Here is a 15,000-nt window from a genome sequence, read left to right on the forward strand (position 1 = left end):
GTTTTCTTTAAACTTTAACCATGGCTCAATTTAACGTTCAGAAGTTTGCTGCGGATCCCTCTGCTGAGTTAGCTAGTATCCCAAATGCTAAGAAACTAGAGCTTCTTGAGTTAGCTAGTCATTTGTCAATTGCAACTAGGAGTAGTATGCGGAAGAATGAAATTCGCAACTTGATTCTTGAGCATTATATGCGTGTGGGTGAACTAGGCAGTGAAGCTAGACAGTATATAACTCGTGAACCAGCAGTACTAGCCCACGAGCAGCAGTTAGAATATGAGCGCATTTCCCTTGAACACGAGAAACTTGCAGTACAGAAATTAGAATCGGAGAGACAATTTGCGTGGTTGGAGAAACAAGCCGAAGAGAAAAGGTTAGAATCTGAAAGATTAGCGGAAGCTCAAAGGTTAGAATCTGAGAGATTAGCGGAAGCCCAAAGGGTAGAATCTGAGAGATCAGCAGAAGCTCAAAGGTTAGAGTCAGAGAGACATATGTCGAAACTTAAATTAGAATTCGAGATAGAGAAAGCTAAACTTCATATAGCTTTAGATAGAGAGAAAGAAAAAATGAACTATGAATCTTCGTTAGCACTTAAATTTGAACAGGAAAAAGCAAAGCTTTCTAGAGAGAATAAGGAACATGAAATTTCGCTTTTGGAAGCTCAGGAGAAACCCTTTGATTTAGCAAAAAACATTAAATTGGTTCCCACATTTACAGATTATGATCCTGAAGATTATTTTAAGACTTTTGAAGAGACTGCCTTGCATTTGGATTGGCCACGCGATCAGTGGGTTTGGCAATTAAGGCCGAAATTAACTGGGAAAGCTGCGAAAGTTTGTAGACATCTCGAAAATACGACAGATTACCAGAATGTTAAACAAGCAATTTTGGATGCGTTTTCAATCTCTGTCGAGGGATATCGTCAGACCTTTCGTAACAAAACTAAGTTCACAACTCAAACCTATGTAGAATTCGCTTCGGAGACATTAAGGGAGTTTAGGAAATGGGTAAAATCTGCTGCAGTAAATACTTTTGCTGAATTAGAGAATTTGGTTGTACTTGAAGAGTTTAAACGAAAGCTTCCTTTGAACATTATGATGTATTTAGAGGATAGGGAAGAAAAAGACTTGTTAAAGGCAGCTTCTCTAGCAGACACTTACTCTTTAATACATAAATTTGGCAACAGTAAGAGAACCGACCAGAATGTAAAACCATTTCCAGCTAAAAACTCTGAAACTCTGACTGATATGGCAAAAGCGTCTAATGTTCGTTGTAGTTATTGTAAGAAAGACGGTCACACAATTAAAAACTGTCCAGATCCTAAATGTAAAACTTCTTTGCCTTTTCGGAACCCATTTAACCCTTTTCTTAACTTTAAAGGTAAAACAGATGGTCAGATTAAGCCTGTCTCCCATATCCATTCTGAAAAGCCTGTAAATCTATTTGATGATTTTACTTTTGATGGAACTGTAGCTTTGAACTCTGATGGGGATAAATATAAAGTCAGGATACTTCGGGACACGGGTGCTTCGCAAAGTTTACTATTGAGAAATGCTCTCCCTAATATTGAAGCTAACGTAACTAATGAACATGTTCTCGTGAAAGACCTTTCACAAATATCTAAAGTTCCCCTTGCTAATGTTCATCTTGATTGTCCTATAAAGAAGGGTAATGTGCTGGTAGGCATAAGAGATATTGAATTTCCAGTAAGAGGTGTAACTTTATTATTGGCTAATGACCTTGCAGGACGTTTGGTAGTTCCCAACGTCATTGTAATGGAAAAACCTGTAGGTGTAAACATTGAACCTGATCCTGATTGCTCTGTAAATCCTTCCTGTGTTGTCACTCGTAGCCAGAAATCTAGTTCGGATGAATCTAAAGTCACTTCTGTAAATTTTGAAGCACGAAATGTTATGAGTAGAGATAACCTTATTAAAGCTCAGAAGCACGATAACACTTTAAGTAAGCTTCATGACCAAGCAGTTTCTAGAAGTGAGATTAGCAAATCCCCATGTTTTTACTTTGAATCTGATTTGTTAATGAGGTTTTACCGTTCCCCTAAGAGATCTAGTGAAGACACATGGAGCGAAAAGCGACAAATTGTGCTGCCTCTTTCTGTTAGGAATTCTGTAATGGAAATAGCTCATGATGCCTATGGAGGACATTTAGGAATTCATAAGACCTATTGTAAGATTTTGAATAGTTTCTATTGGCCTAATATGAAAAAAGATGTAGCAGAATTTGTTCGCACTTGTCATGTATGTCAGATATCAGGAAAACCGAACCAGGTAATACCCAAGGCACCTTTACAACCGATCTTAGTCCCTGATGAACCTTTTAGTAAGATAATTATAGATAACGTTGGTCCTTTACCAAAAACCAAGAAAGGTAATCAATACTTGCTCACTTTAATATGTCCTACGACCCGATATCCTATTGCCATCCCTCTTCGTAACATTTCTGCTAAGAACATTGCTAATTCTTTACTGAAAGTTTTCACAAATTTTGGTATCCCAAAGGAAATAAAAGTGATAGAGGTTCGAATTTCACCAGTGACCTTTTTGCCCAGGTACTTAAAGAACTAAATATTAAACAAACTTTGTCTGCTGCCTATCACCCAGAGTCTCAGGGTGCCCTTGAGCGTTGGCATCAAACTTTTAAGAGTATGCTTAGGAAATTTTGTGTTGAAAGTCAACTTGAGTGGGATGAGGGCATTGATTTTCTTCTGTTTGCTATCAGGGAAGTTCCCCATGAGTCCCTTGGTTTTTCACCCTACGAGATGTTGTTTGGGAGGTCAGTTAGAGGACCACTTTCAGTAATTAAAGAGGAATGGTTGAACACCCCTTCTGAGTCTAGCCAAACCATTCAACAATATATGAATAAACTTAAAAGCACATTAATGCAGGTTAGGAAAATTGCTGGAGAAATTAAGGGGTCAACAGATCTTAATGAAGAGAAACTATGACAAAGCTTGTAAAGTCAGAAAATTTAAACCTAATGACCTTGTGTTAGCCTACCTTCCTGTCCCTGGTTCCCCTCTTAAAGCTAAGTTTTGTGGGCCCTATCCCATCATAAAAAATGTTAACAATAATACCTACATTATCGAAACTCCAGATCGTAGAAAACTCACTCAGATCATTCATGTTAATTTACCTAAGGCTTATCACTCTAGGGAAACTGGAAATGGTTCCAGTGAGACGGTTATTAATCTTAATTTTAAGGTAGAGACTCCAGGAGAGGACAATTCATTGGAAGACCTTATTGCTTCCTCCATGGCACAAACCAATACTGAGGTTCTAAATAACCTGGATCTATTCCTGAACCACCTCTCTCCTTGGCAGTCGCAAGACTTAAAGAATGCAATCTCTAGCCATTCAACTCTCTTTAATGATTTTCCCAGGAAAAGTGATTTGCTGCTACATGACATCGAGCTGGTTCCTGGTACAGCACCCATTCGTCAGCAGTCCTATCGTGTGGGTCCTGAGAAGAAGAGCAAAATGAAGGAGGAAGTCGAATATCTTCTCCGGCATGGTCTAGCAAGACCGAGTAAATCGCCATGGGCTTCACCTTGCATCCTAGTTCCAAAAGAGGACGGTAGCTACAGATTTTGTACAGACTATAGAAAGATTAACAATGTTACCATTAAAGATTCCTACCCTTTGCCACTCATTGATGATTTAATTGATTCAGTAGGACAAGCAAAGTTTGTAACGAATATAGACCTCTTAAAGGGCTATTATCAGGTAGGATTAACTGAAAAAGCTAAGTTAATATCTGCTTTCATTACACCCTTTGGACTTTTTCAGTACGAGGTCATGCCTTTTGGCCTTACCAACGCCCCATCTACCTTTCAGCGCCTTGTAAACTTCATCATCCAAGATTTGGAAGGTGTTTATTGTTACCTTGATGATATAGTAGTCACTGGACAGACTTGGGAAGAACATGGGAATAGGCTCAATTGTTTGTTCCGTAGGTTCGAAGAGGCTGGATTAACCATAAATCTTAAAAAATCTGTCTTTTGTAAAGCTACTGTTACCTACTTAGGCCACATTGTTGGGGATGGTAATGTTAGACCAAAAACTGCCAATGTAGAAGCTGCTCTAGAGTACCCTGTTCCAACCACCAGAAAGTCCTTACAAAGATTCTTAGGGTTAGCCTCATACTACAGAAGATTCTGCAAGAACTTCTCTTCAGTTGCTGCCCCTTTAACATCCCTAACCAGTACCAAAGTTAAATTCAGTTGGAATGAAGAATGTCAATCCTCTTTCGAAGCCTTAAAGCTGTTTCTGATAAACAACCCTGTTCTTAAATCCCCCGATTTTAAAAAGCCTTTTATCCTTCAAATAGATGCTAGCGATGCGGGAGCTGGAGGGGTGCTACTCCAAGAGTCAGATGGTATACTTCACCCAGTCAGCTACACCTCCACTAAGTTCAAGCATCACCAGAAGTCCTACAGCACCATTGAGAAGGAAGCACTTAGTTTGGTACTCGCCCTGCAAAAATATGAATGCTACTTATTAGGTGCTGCTGAGGTACTAGTCTTCACCGACCACAACCCCTTGACCTTCCTCGACAAGATGAAGTCCCACAACCAACGTCTACTACGCTGGTCCATTTATCTGCAGAAGTTCCCTCTACAGATCCGCCACATCAAGGGAACAGAGAACATCATGGCAGATGCCTTATCGCGACTGCCTCCTTAACATGATACCTCCTTCTCCAGTCTAGAGTATCGTCAGACTCTCCTCATTGGCCTCTTTTTCTACGAGCCACTCTGTTGGTCTCGTCTTTTAAGGGGGAGGTGTCACCCATCTGCCAGATTGGCATCTTAATTTTGTATATAGTTGTAATCTTCTTTTATTGTGGGAATGTATACAGTTCTTTCCTGTACCTGTTTTTAACATCCTTAGCTGTGTCTTTAGTTATCCCGTTTTCAGAGTGCTTTGTTTTCCCCGCCTTCTTTTCAGTTTTCTTCGGACCACTTATTTCATGCATAGTTAGTCTCACCTGGTCCTTTACTGTGATAAGTGTCCTATTGGAGTAGCTGTCTTCTTATTCCTCGGTTTTTGTAATGTATTAATGTTCTTTAATATAAGTCTTGAGTGAACCTTAGTGGAATTGGTAACGTGTTTTATATTTGAAATTTAGTATATTAAGGTTATTGATTTTGTTATTTGTGCGGTGCAGGATTGTTTGAGTGTTTTCTGGGTTATTTCGGTAAGAAAGAGATTAACGTAATTATGTAAATAAACTGTTTCATTATTAAAGTGTTAAATTTTGTTCTGTTTTGAAATTAAACCTTTCATTAATTATTTTATGTGACCTATGGAACTTATTATTCTCTGAACCTTGACCATAAAGTCGTCACAATATATATACTGTATATATATATACATACATACTGTATATAGTATATATACATTCATACATAAACCAAGGCACTTCCCCCAATTTTGGGGGGTAGCCGACATCAACAAATGAAAAAAAAACAAAAAGGGGACCTCTACTCTCTACGTTCCTCCCACCCTGACAAGGGACTCAACCGATTTCAGCTGGTACTGCTAGGGTGCCACAGCCCACCCTCCCCCGTTATCCACCACAGAAAAAGCTTCATAATTCTGAATCCCCTACTGTTGCTACCTCCGCGGTCATCAAAGGCACCGGAGGAAGCAGCAAGGCCTACCGGAACTTTCTTCACTCCATCCATCCACCCAAACCTTGGCCTACCTCTTGTACTTCTCCCATCAACTCTTGCATTCATCACCTTCTTTAGCAGACAGCCATTTTCCATTCTCTCAACATGGCCAAACCACCTCAACACATTCATATCCACTCTAGCTGCTAACTCATTTCTTACACCCGTTCTCACCCTCACCACTTCGTTCCTATCAAAATGAGGTTTACATTTTGCTTCATATGAAAATAAACTGGCAAAATGAGGTCAAACTTCGCTTCATATGAAAATAAGCTACCAAAAAGAGGTTCACATTTCGCTTCATATGAAAATAAGCTAGCAAAATGAGGTTCGCAGTTTGCTTCATATGAAAATAAGATACCAAAATAATGTTCACAAATAACTTCATATGCAAATAAGCCAGCAAAATAAGTTTAAAATTTTGCTTCATATGGATAAAAGGTAGCAGATTGAGGTTCATAATTTGCAACATATGAAAATAAGCTGGCAAAACGAAGTTTACATTCCGATTCATTTGAAAATAAGCTAGTAAAATGAGGTTCACACTTTGCATCATATAAAAATAAGCTAATAAAATGAGGTTCACAGTTCGCTTCATGATAAAATAAGCTAACAAAATATGGTTCACATTTCGCATTATATGAATATAAAGCTACTAAAATGAGGTTCACATTTTGCTTCATATGCAAATAAGCTAGCAAAACTAGGTTCACATTTTGCTTATGAAAATAAGATAACAAAACAGGTTCACAATTTGCTTCATTTAGCAAAATATGGTTCACATTTCGCATCATATGAAAATGAGCTATTAAAATGATGTTCACAAATCACTTCATATGCAAATAAGCTAGAAAAATGAGGTTCACGTTTTACTTCAAATAGATATAAGCAAGCAAAAAGAGGTTCACATTTCGCTTCATATGAAAATAGGGCAACAAAATGGGGCTCAAATTTCGCTTCATATGTGAATAAGGTAGCAAAACAGGTTCACATTTTGCTTCATATGGAAATATGCCAACAAAATGTGGTTCACATTTCAATTCATATGAAAACAAGCCAGGAAAATATGGTTCACATTTCGCATCACACGAAGATGAGCTACCAATCTGAAGTTCACTTTTTGCTTCATATGAAAAAAAGCTAGCAACATGAGCTTCACATTTTGCTTCATATGAAAATATGATACCAACAAGAGGTTCATATTTTGCTTCATATGAAAATAATCTACCAAAATGATGTTCACACTTCACTTTATATGCAAATAAGCTAACAGAGTAAGGCTCACAATTTGCATCATATGGATATAAGCTAACAGAATGAGGTTCAAATTTTGCAACATATGAAGATAAGTTAGAAAAATAAGGTTTATATTTGGATTCATATGAAAATAATCTAGCAAAACTAGGTTCACGTTTGGCTGCATATGAAAATAAGCTACTAAAATGAGGTTCACACTTTGCTTCATAATAAAATAAGCTAGCAAAATGTGGTTCACATTTCGCATCATATGAATATAAAACTACCAAAATGAGGTTTACATTTTGCTTCATATGAAAATAAGCTTGTAAAATGAGGTTCACATTTTGCTTTTTATGAAAATAATATACCAAAAAGAGGTTCACAATTTACTTCTTATGGAAATATGTTATCAAAATGAGGTTCACATTTTGCTTTATATTAATATAAACTAGCTAATCACATACATACATATACCAAAGCACTTCCCCTAATTTTGGGGGTTAGTCGACATCAATAAAATAAAATAAAAAGGGGACCTTTCCTCCCTCCGTTCCTCTCAGCTTGACTAAGGAGTCAACCGAGTTCGGATGGTTCTGCTAGGATGTCAGAGCCCACCTTCACCCGTTATCCACCTCAGGTTCTAATTTTTCTTCATATGAAAATAGGCTAGCAAAATGATATTCACATTTCGCATCATATGAAAATAAACTATCAAAATGATGGTCACATTTCACTTCATATGCAAGTTAGCTAGAAAAATGAGGTTCATGTTTTCTTCATATGAATATAATTTAGCAAAATGAGGTTATCATTTCACTTCATATGAAAATAAGCTATCAAAATGATTTTCACATTTCACTTCATATGCAACTAAGCTAAGAAAAATGAGGTTCACGTTTTCTTCATTTGGATACAATTTAGCAAAATGAGTTTCACATCTCACTTCGTATGAAAATAAGCTAACAAAATGAGGTTCATGTTTCGCTTGACATGCAAAGAAGCTAGCAAAATAATGTTTACATTTTGCTTCTTATTAAAATAGCTAGCAAAATGTGGTTCACATTTCACTTCATTTGAAAATAAGCTAGAAAAATGAGATTCACATTGCGCTTCATACAAAAAAAACTACCAAAAAGAGGTTCACATTTTGCTTAATATGAAAATAAGCTACCAAAATGTGGTTCACATTTTGCTTCATATGGAAATAAGCTACCAAAATGTGATTCAAATATCGCTTCATATGAAAATAAGCTACCAAAATGAGGTTCACATTTTCGTTCATATGAAAATAAGCTAACAAAATGAGGTTCACATTTTGCTTCATATGAAAATAAGCTAGAAAAATGAGGTTCACCTTTTGCTTCATATGGAAATAAGCTAGCCAAATGAGGTTCACGTTTTGCTTCATATAAAAATAAAGCTAGAAAAATGAGGTTCACATCCTGTTTCATAATATAATAAGCCAGCAAAATGTGGCTCATATTTTGTGTCATATGAAAAAAAAAAGCTAGCAAAATGAGTTTCACAATTTGCTTCATATAAAAATAAGTTAGCAAAATAAAGTTCACATTTTGCTTCATATTAAAATAAGCTAGCAAAATTAGGTCCCTATTTTGCTTATCATGAAAATAAGCTAGCAAAATAAGGCTCACGTTTTGCTTCATATGAAAATAAGCTCTCAAAATGAGGTACACATTTCGCTTCCTATAAAAATAAGCTAGGAAATTGATGTTTACATTTTGTTTCACATGAAAATAATCTAGCAAAATGAGATCCATATTTTGCTTTATATGAAAATAACCTTCCAAAATGAGGTTCACATTTCCTTCATATGAAAATACACTAGCAAAATGAAGATCATACTTTGCTTCATATGAAAATAAACTAGCAAAATGAGGTTCCCTTTCCACTTCTTGTAATAATATTCTAGCAAAATGAGTTACACATCTCGCTTCGCATGAAAAGTAACTACTAAGATGGCTAGATATGATCGTGATAAAAAGGTATTTTACTTTGCGAGATTGCTTCATTAAAACTAACAAGTCTAAAGCACCCCTCTCTTTTTATGGCAAGGAGTAATACCAGGACCAGAGTAGATATGTTAATCTTTGTAAGTGTATTGAATATTGGATGCTTCATATGGATGAGGTATATTAGGAATATTAGGTATTAGGTATATTAGGGTAATTCTTACAAATTCTTTTATGAAGAATTAATTGGATGAAGTACATTCCGACAAATCCGCTAAGAGTCTTCATAGGGATGACAACCATTCTGAAAGCCTTTAAAAAAGGATTAAATGGATGAGTTTATGTCTTGGTCTTTCAAGAATGAAATAAAAGTGGTAACAGTGGTTAATGATTGGTCTATCAAGAATAGAATCGATAAGTTTAGCTTTTAGTCCACGAGAAAGAACCGATGAAGTTAATTCTTAATGCATTTTAAGTAAAATGGGTGAAGTTAATTATAAATCTTTTAGGAAGACTGAAATGGGAAAGGTTTATCCTTGGTCTTTTAAGAGAGATGAAATGAGGAAGGTTAATTCTTATTCTTTTAAGAAAATGAAATAGGTGAGGTTAATACTTAGCCTTTTGAGAGAAATAAAATAGATGAGCCTAATTTTTAGTCTATTAAGCTGAATATAACTGGCGAGGTTACTTCTTAGTCTTTTGATAATAATACAAAAATACAAATGGATGAGGTTAATTCTTAAATAGCCTTTTAGGATGAATCAAGTATATGAGGTCAATTCTTACAAATTTCTTAGGCATATTCATGAAGATAACGCCAAACCTGGCAAAGTCTTTCAAGAATTTTCAATTTGATGAGATGGATTGTGATAGCTTTCAATTGATGACGAGTTATGTGGATAAACTAAATTCTTCCATAAATTACTTAGGAGGAGATATAAAGCCGGTGTTTGATTACCGTCGACAGATTTTATAAAATGTCTTTGTGATTACACCTTAAATATTAATAACTATTCGACTGAGTCTCTGATTAAATAAAGTATTTAGAATAATGCTAGAATTTATTTGAATGTTGATATTTTGTTTAGCAAGTTCGTTGAATTTTGTAACACAAAATCAAAGAAATTAACATCACACTGCAAAGGAAAGCAGCTACAGGAATAATAACTATTTTGGTTTAAAGTATAGAATGAACACAAACTTTAATAAATATCCGAAGTTTCTATATTGCAGGATAAAAAAAAAAAAAACATGAGATTAACATCCCCTATTGGCCTATTGTTTATATCGCTCTTATCAAGCAGAAATAAACTGGAAAAATACCAGCAACAAATGTCACAAGGGACAAAAATTCAATAAAAATCATTGGGCATAGTTGAGGGTAATACCGACAATTTATGAGTTAGGACTTATAAAAATTTTAGTGGCGTTCACATGCCCTCACAGCCCATTGCAATTTGTAAATGAAAATAATTCAGAACAACTGCGGTATATTTAGAATCTATTCAGTGGCCTATATCAAATTTTGATTATATTTTTTTTTAAATGCAGCTGGACAACAAGTTGGAAATAAAAGATGCAAGATATTAAGAGCAGATTACGAAGTAAAAGTGTACGTTTAATGGCACACCAAAAAAGTCGGATAGCAGGAAGTTGCTAAAAAGACACAAAATATTTTTTTTTCTTTTTTTATGTTGCAATACATATCACTCTCCCAAAATCTGTACATTCTACTGATTATTTGGATTACCCCTTTCCTTGAAAATTCAACCCATTTCCGTACAATAAAGGGCACGAAAGCTACTTAATGCACGGAAGTACCGAAATTGTGTATAAGAATTTGCATCAAACCATAATAATTAAACAATTACTGTGAAGCAACTTCTACCTGTCTACGAAGACAGTATAAAGCCCACTTTTCAAAATGTGCCATAAATTCAATCACCAAAACTAGTGTTAACATCAGCGAAAACTTGTGCGTTTAAAAGAAAAAAAATTGTAACCAGGTGTACTTTGAATTGATTCAACTGAATTGACAATGAATAAATAAATGTAGTCTGAATTTCTTTTCAGATCTCTCTCTCTCTCTCTCTCTCTCTCTCTCTCTCTCTCTCTCTCTCTCTCTCTCTCTCTCTCCCTCTTGGTATATATATATATATATATATATATATATATATATATATATATATATATATATATATATATATATATATATATATATATATATGTGTGTGTGTGTGTGCGTGTGTGTGTGTATATATACATATATATGTGTGTATATATATATACATATATATACATATAATAATTTGAGGAAACATATAATTTACATTTTTTTTTTTTGGTGATTTCAATGCTAAAGTAGGTGACAAAAATTTAAAGCAGGCAGAAGGAATGATGGAGGACACATGCTTTTAGAATTTGCTGAAATAAAATCATAAAATCCTGATTTTTTTTTTTTTTTTGTTATGAAAAGGTGTAACCAGTGATTTTAGTCTTCTAGAGGCGTTATAAACGTTATAGAAGTTGTGTAATGGGGAGGAAACACAATTGATTTGAGCCTTCTGGAATACAAAGAAAAAGGACATGGAAAAGCCCAAACAGAGAAACAAAAAAAAAAGAAATTGATTATATTTTCAGTGAAAAATGGATTTAGTGAAAGATGTAACAGTATTAAAAAGTTGAAGTCAAGCCACCATAGAATGGCGAGATGTAAAATCTGTATCAATCCAAAGAAATAAAAATAAAAACTAATTTCAAGAAAGAGAAAATAAACACTTCTGTATTAAGACAAAAATCTGATGAGTTTAGTTTATTGATGACAAAAAAAGTACTTCGAACTACATGATGAAATGAAAGCATATAAAGAAGAAATGAATGGTAATTTAATAAAACTTATAATCGAATCAGCATAAGAGATGGGTGGAAAACTTCCGAAACAATTTCAAGGAAAACTATCAGAAAAGACCAAAAATCAAATAATAAAAGACTGGAAATGATAAAATCCAAAACAATAAAGAAATAAAAAACGTAAGAAATTTTTAAACTTAATCAGATAAAAATTGAGGACACACTAATGAAAGGAAGATGCATAAAATTGATAAAAATAGAAGACTTGGAACAGTGTGCCTCGGAATATCAGTTTTAAAAAATGAAAATAGAAATATCAACAAAATTGATGGAATGATAAAAAATGCAGAGGATTTCTATACAGTGCTATACAATAGTGATATAAGAAATAATTTTGCCATTAGATATAGTGAAACACCTTAGCCGGTACCAAATGTAACAGTAGGAGAAGTAAAGAAAACAGTAAAAGGCCTAAAATGAGACAAAGCAGCAGAAGATGGGTTAACAATGGATTTTATGGCAACGACGTGTTAAGTTCTAACAGAGACGTGAAGTTTATTCAATGAGACAGCAAGCTTACATACACATAGTCGCCAGCAGGAATGACACAAAATGCAAACAGTACAAGATTTCCGATAGCAAACTTAAACAAATTTACATTATCAGTGCCGAGGAGAGCGAGAGATAAAAAACCAATACTGTTACAGTGTGCGAGTGTGTATGAAACATGTGCGGTAAATGGCTCCCCCAATATAAAAGACATACATGTCAAATAAGGCACCCTGCTCTTAAGAGGTGCCAGGAGAAATGCAGGTTTTGGGTGATTAATGGAGACCCAATGTCTTCGCAACGAATATTAATTGATTAAGCCTTCGGTATGCGATGGATCACGAGGAAATGGCCCGTGTAAAGGGGTGCTAACAGTGGCTTGCTAGTGTCGTTACGCAGGAACATGTGCATCGCCATGTGCAAATCTGTTGGTATTGGTTGCTACGCTGGGTGCTTGTAAGTCTGGCAGCATGGAGTAAATTCTCCCACAACATGATGTAGGTGCTGGAGATTGTTGGAGAAGGTTGCAGACGGAAAAAATTTGGCAAGATCTACCAACAGGTCTCCATACACCATTTCAGCTGTCAAAATACCTAGGGGTCTTTAGGAGTGGCCTTTAGACCCAGGAAGACCCAGGGAAGCTGAGTAAACTAGTTGGAATCATTGAATCAGGAAATCAAAGTTGCTTTGAGAGTGCAATAAAAACACTTACACATTCTATTGTCTGCCGGGTTGTAGTTAGTTGTCTGATGTAGGGTGATGCTCAGAAGATTCGCTGATGGAATCCACAATGGAGAGGTGAAAGTGGTACCCCTTTCAGAGATAATTTCCTCTGGGATATAAAAACTCGCTATCCACCATGAGAGTAAGGCGGATGTACATAAGGCGGCAGTTTCAGTTTGCATTGGGATGGCTTTAGGCCAACGAGTGAAGCAGTCAATGATGGTAAACAGGTAATGGTGTACTTGTGATGTGGGTAGGATACCTAATTCGTCGACGGGAATGTGGGTATAACAATGCTGAGGTTGAGGTAAGGTGGCCACTTCTGAATCCATGTGTCGATGTACTTTTGAAGCTTGTCATAAAGAATACCCACAGATCCAATCCTTAGCTTCCTTAGTAATTCCATGCCAAAAGAACTTTGTCTTTATTAACTGTGCAGTAGATAGGTACGAGGGATGGGAGAGGCCTTGGATGAAATCAAACACCTATCAGCACAATGAGGCAGGTATCCACGATCGCGGCCTACCAGTACTGACATCACAGAGGAGGGTGGCATTGGAGTTGTCGAGGGCAATATCTTCCCAACAGAGGGATGTATAACATCTTACACGCTTGGTACTCTGAATCGTTTTGTTGTGCTTTTGCCAAGCCATTGTAATTCAATCCGAGGTGAATGGCAGCCAATGTGTTTCTTGACAGGGAATTGGCAATAGGATTAATTTTCCCAGGGACATGTTGAAGGGTGCAGTTGTACTCAAGCATAGCGGAGAGGTGTTGACATTGACGGTTGGACCAAGCATTGGGCTGTCAAGTGAAAACCTACACCAGAAACATGTGGTATGTATGAATGACAAAAGGCATACCATCAGAGAGGTGGTGAAAGTGGCGGACAGCCAAATACACCACCAGCAATTTGCAGTTGAAGGTAGAGTAGCTAGATTCCATATTGGACAGTTTTCTGCTGAAGAAGCCCAATGGATATAGAGTGCCAAGGACCACTTGGTACTGCACCAATAGCGACATCACTGGCATGGTTGGAGACGGCCATGTGGCATGGGAAAGGTGGGAGTAGCAGCAGTTGATAGGGCATTCTTTGCACTGTAGAAGGCTGCTTCCTGAATGGGGCCCAACTTCAAGTCTTTTAGCTCGCCCTTAAGAATGCAATGACTGGCAAGAACCAGTGATAATAGTTCATCATGTCCAAGAAGTATTGTAGGTCTTTGACGGTCACGGATATGGGAAAGTTCTGAACAGCTGCTACCTTGTCAGGGAGTGGGTGGATCCCCTCAGGAGTGATGCTGTGCCCTAAGATTAATACTTCGTTGGCACCAAAGGTACAGTTGTCATGTTGGATTACAAGGCCATTTTGTTGCAGGCAGTCGAAAACGATGCATAAATGACGGAGTTTTCCTCTTTGGGGGGAACAAAACACAAGTATGTCATCCATGTAACATACACAGGAGGAGAGTCCCTTAAGATGCCATCCATGAGGCATTGAAAAGTGGCACCAGCATTACGAAGGACAAAACAGGAGTAATCGAACGTGTATGTATCGAAGGGGTTGGTGATGGCGTTCTTTTGAGATGTCTTTTGTGTACATGGGCACCTGGTAATACCCCTTCAAGAGGTTGAGTGTGGAGAAAACCTTCGCATTTTGCAAGTAGTAAGTAACGCCGTCAATGTTTGGGAGGGGGTAGTGATACAGTTTTGTCTGCATGTCCAGACACCTGTAATCCCTGCAAAGGTGCAGGGTCAGGGTCATGGAGATGACCATGATCTTGAGACCTATTGGCAAAGGCCCAAAACTCTTATTTCTGTGAACGTTTGTTTAGCGTCTGCCTAACGATCTGGAGACAGGTCACCAGCCACCCATTGAGATACTACAGCTAGAAAGTTATTGGGTCCCTTGACTCGCCAGACTGTACTACATTGGATCCTTCTTTCTAATTACGGATCATTTTCCTTTTGCCTACACAT

Source organism: Palaemon carinicauda, chromosome 12 (genome assembly GCF_036898095.1).
Source record: "Palaemon carinicauda isolate YSFRI2023 chromosome 12, ASM3689809v2, whole genome shotgun sequence".
NCBI lineage: Eukaryota > Metazoa > Arthropoda > Malacostraca > Decapoda > Palaemonidae > Palaemon > Palaemon carinicauda.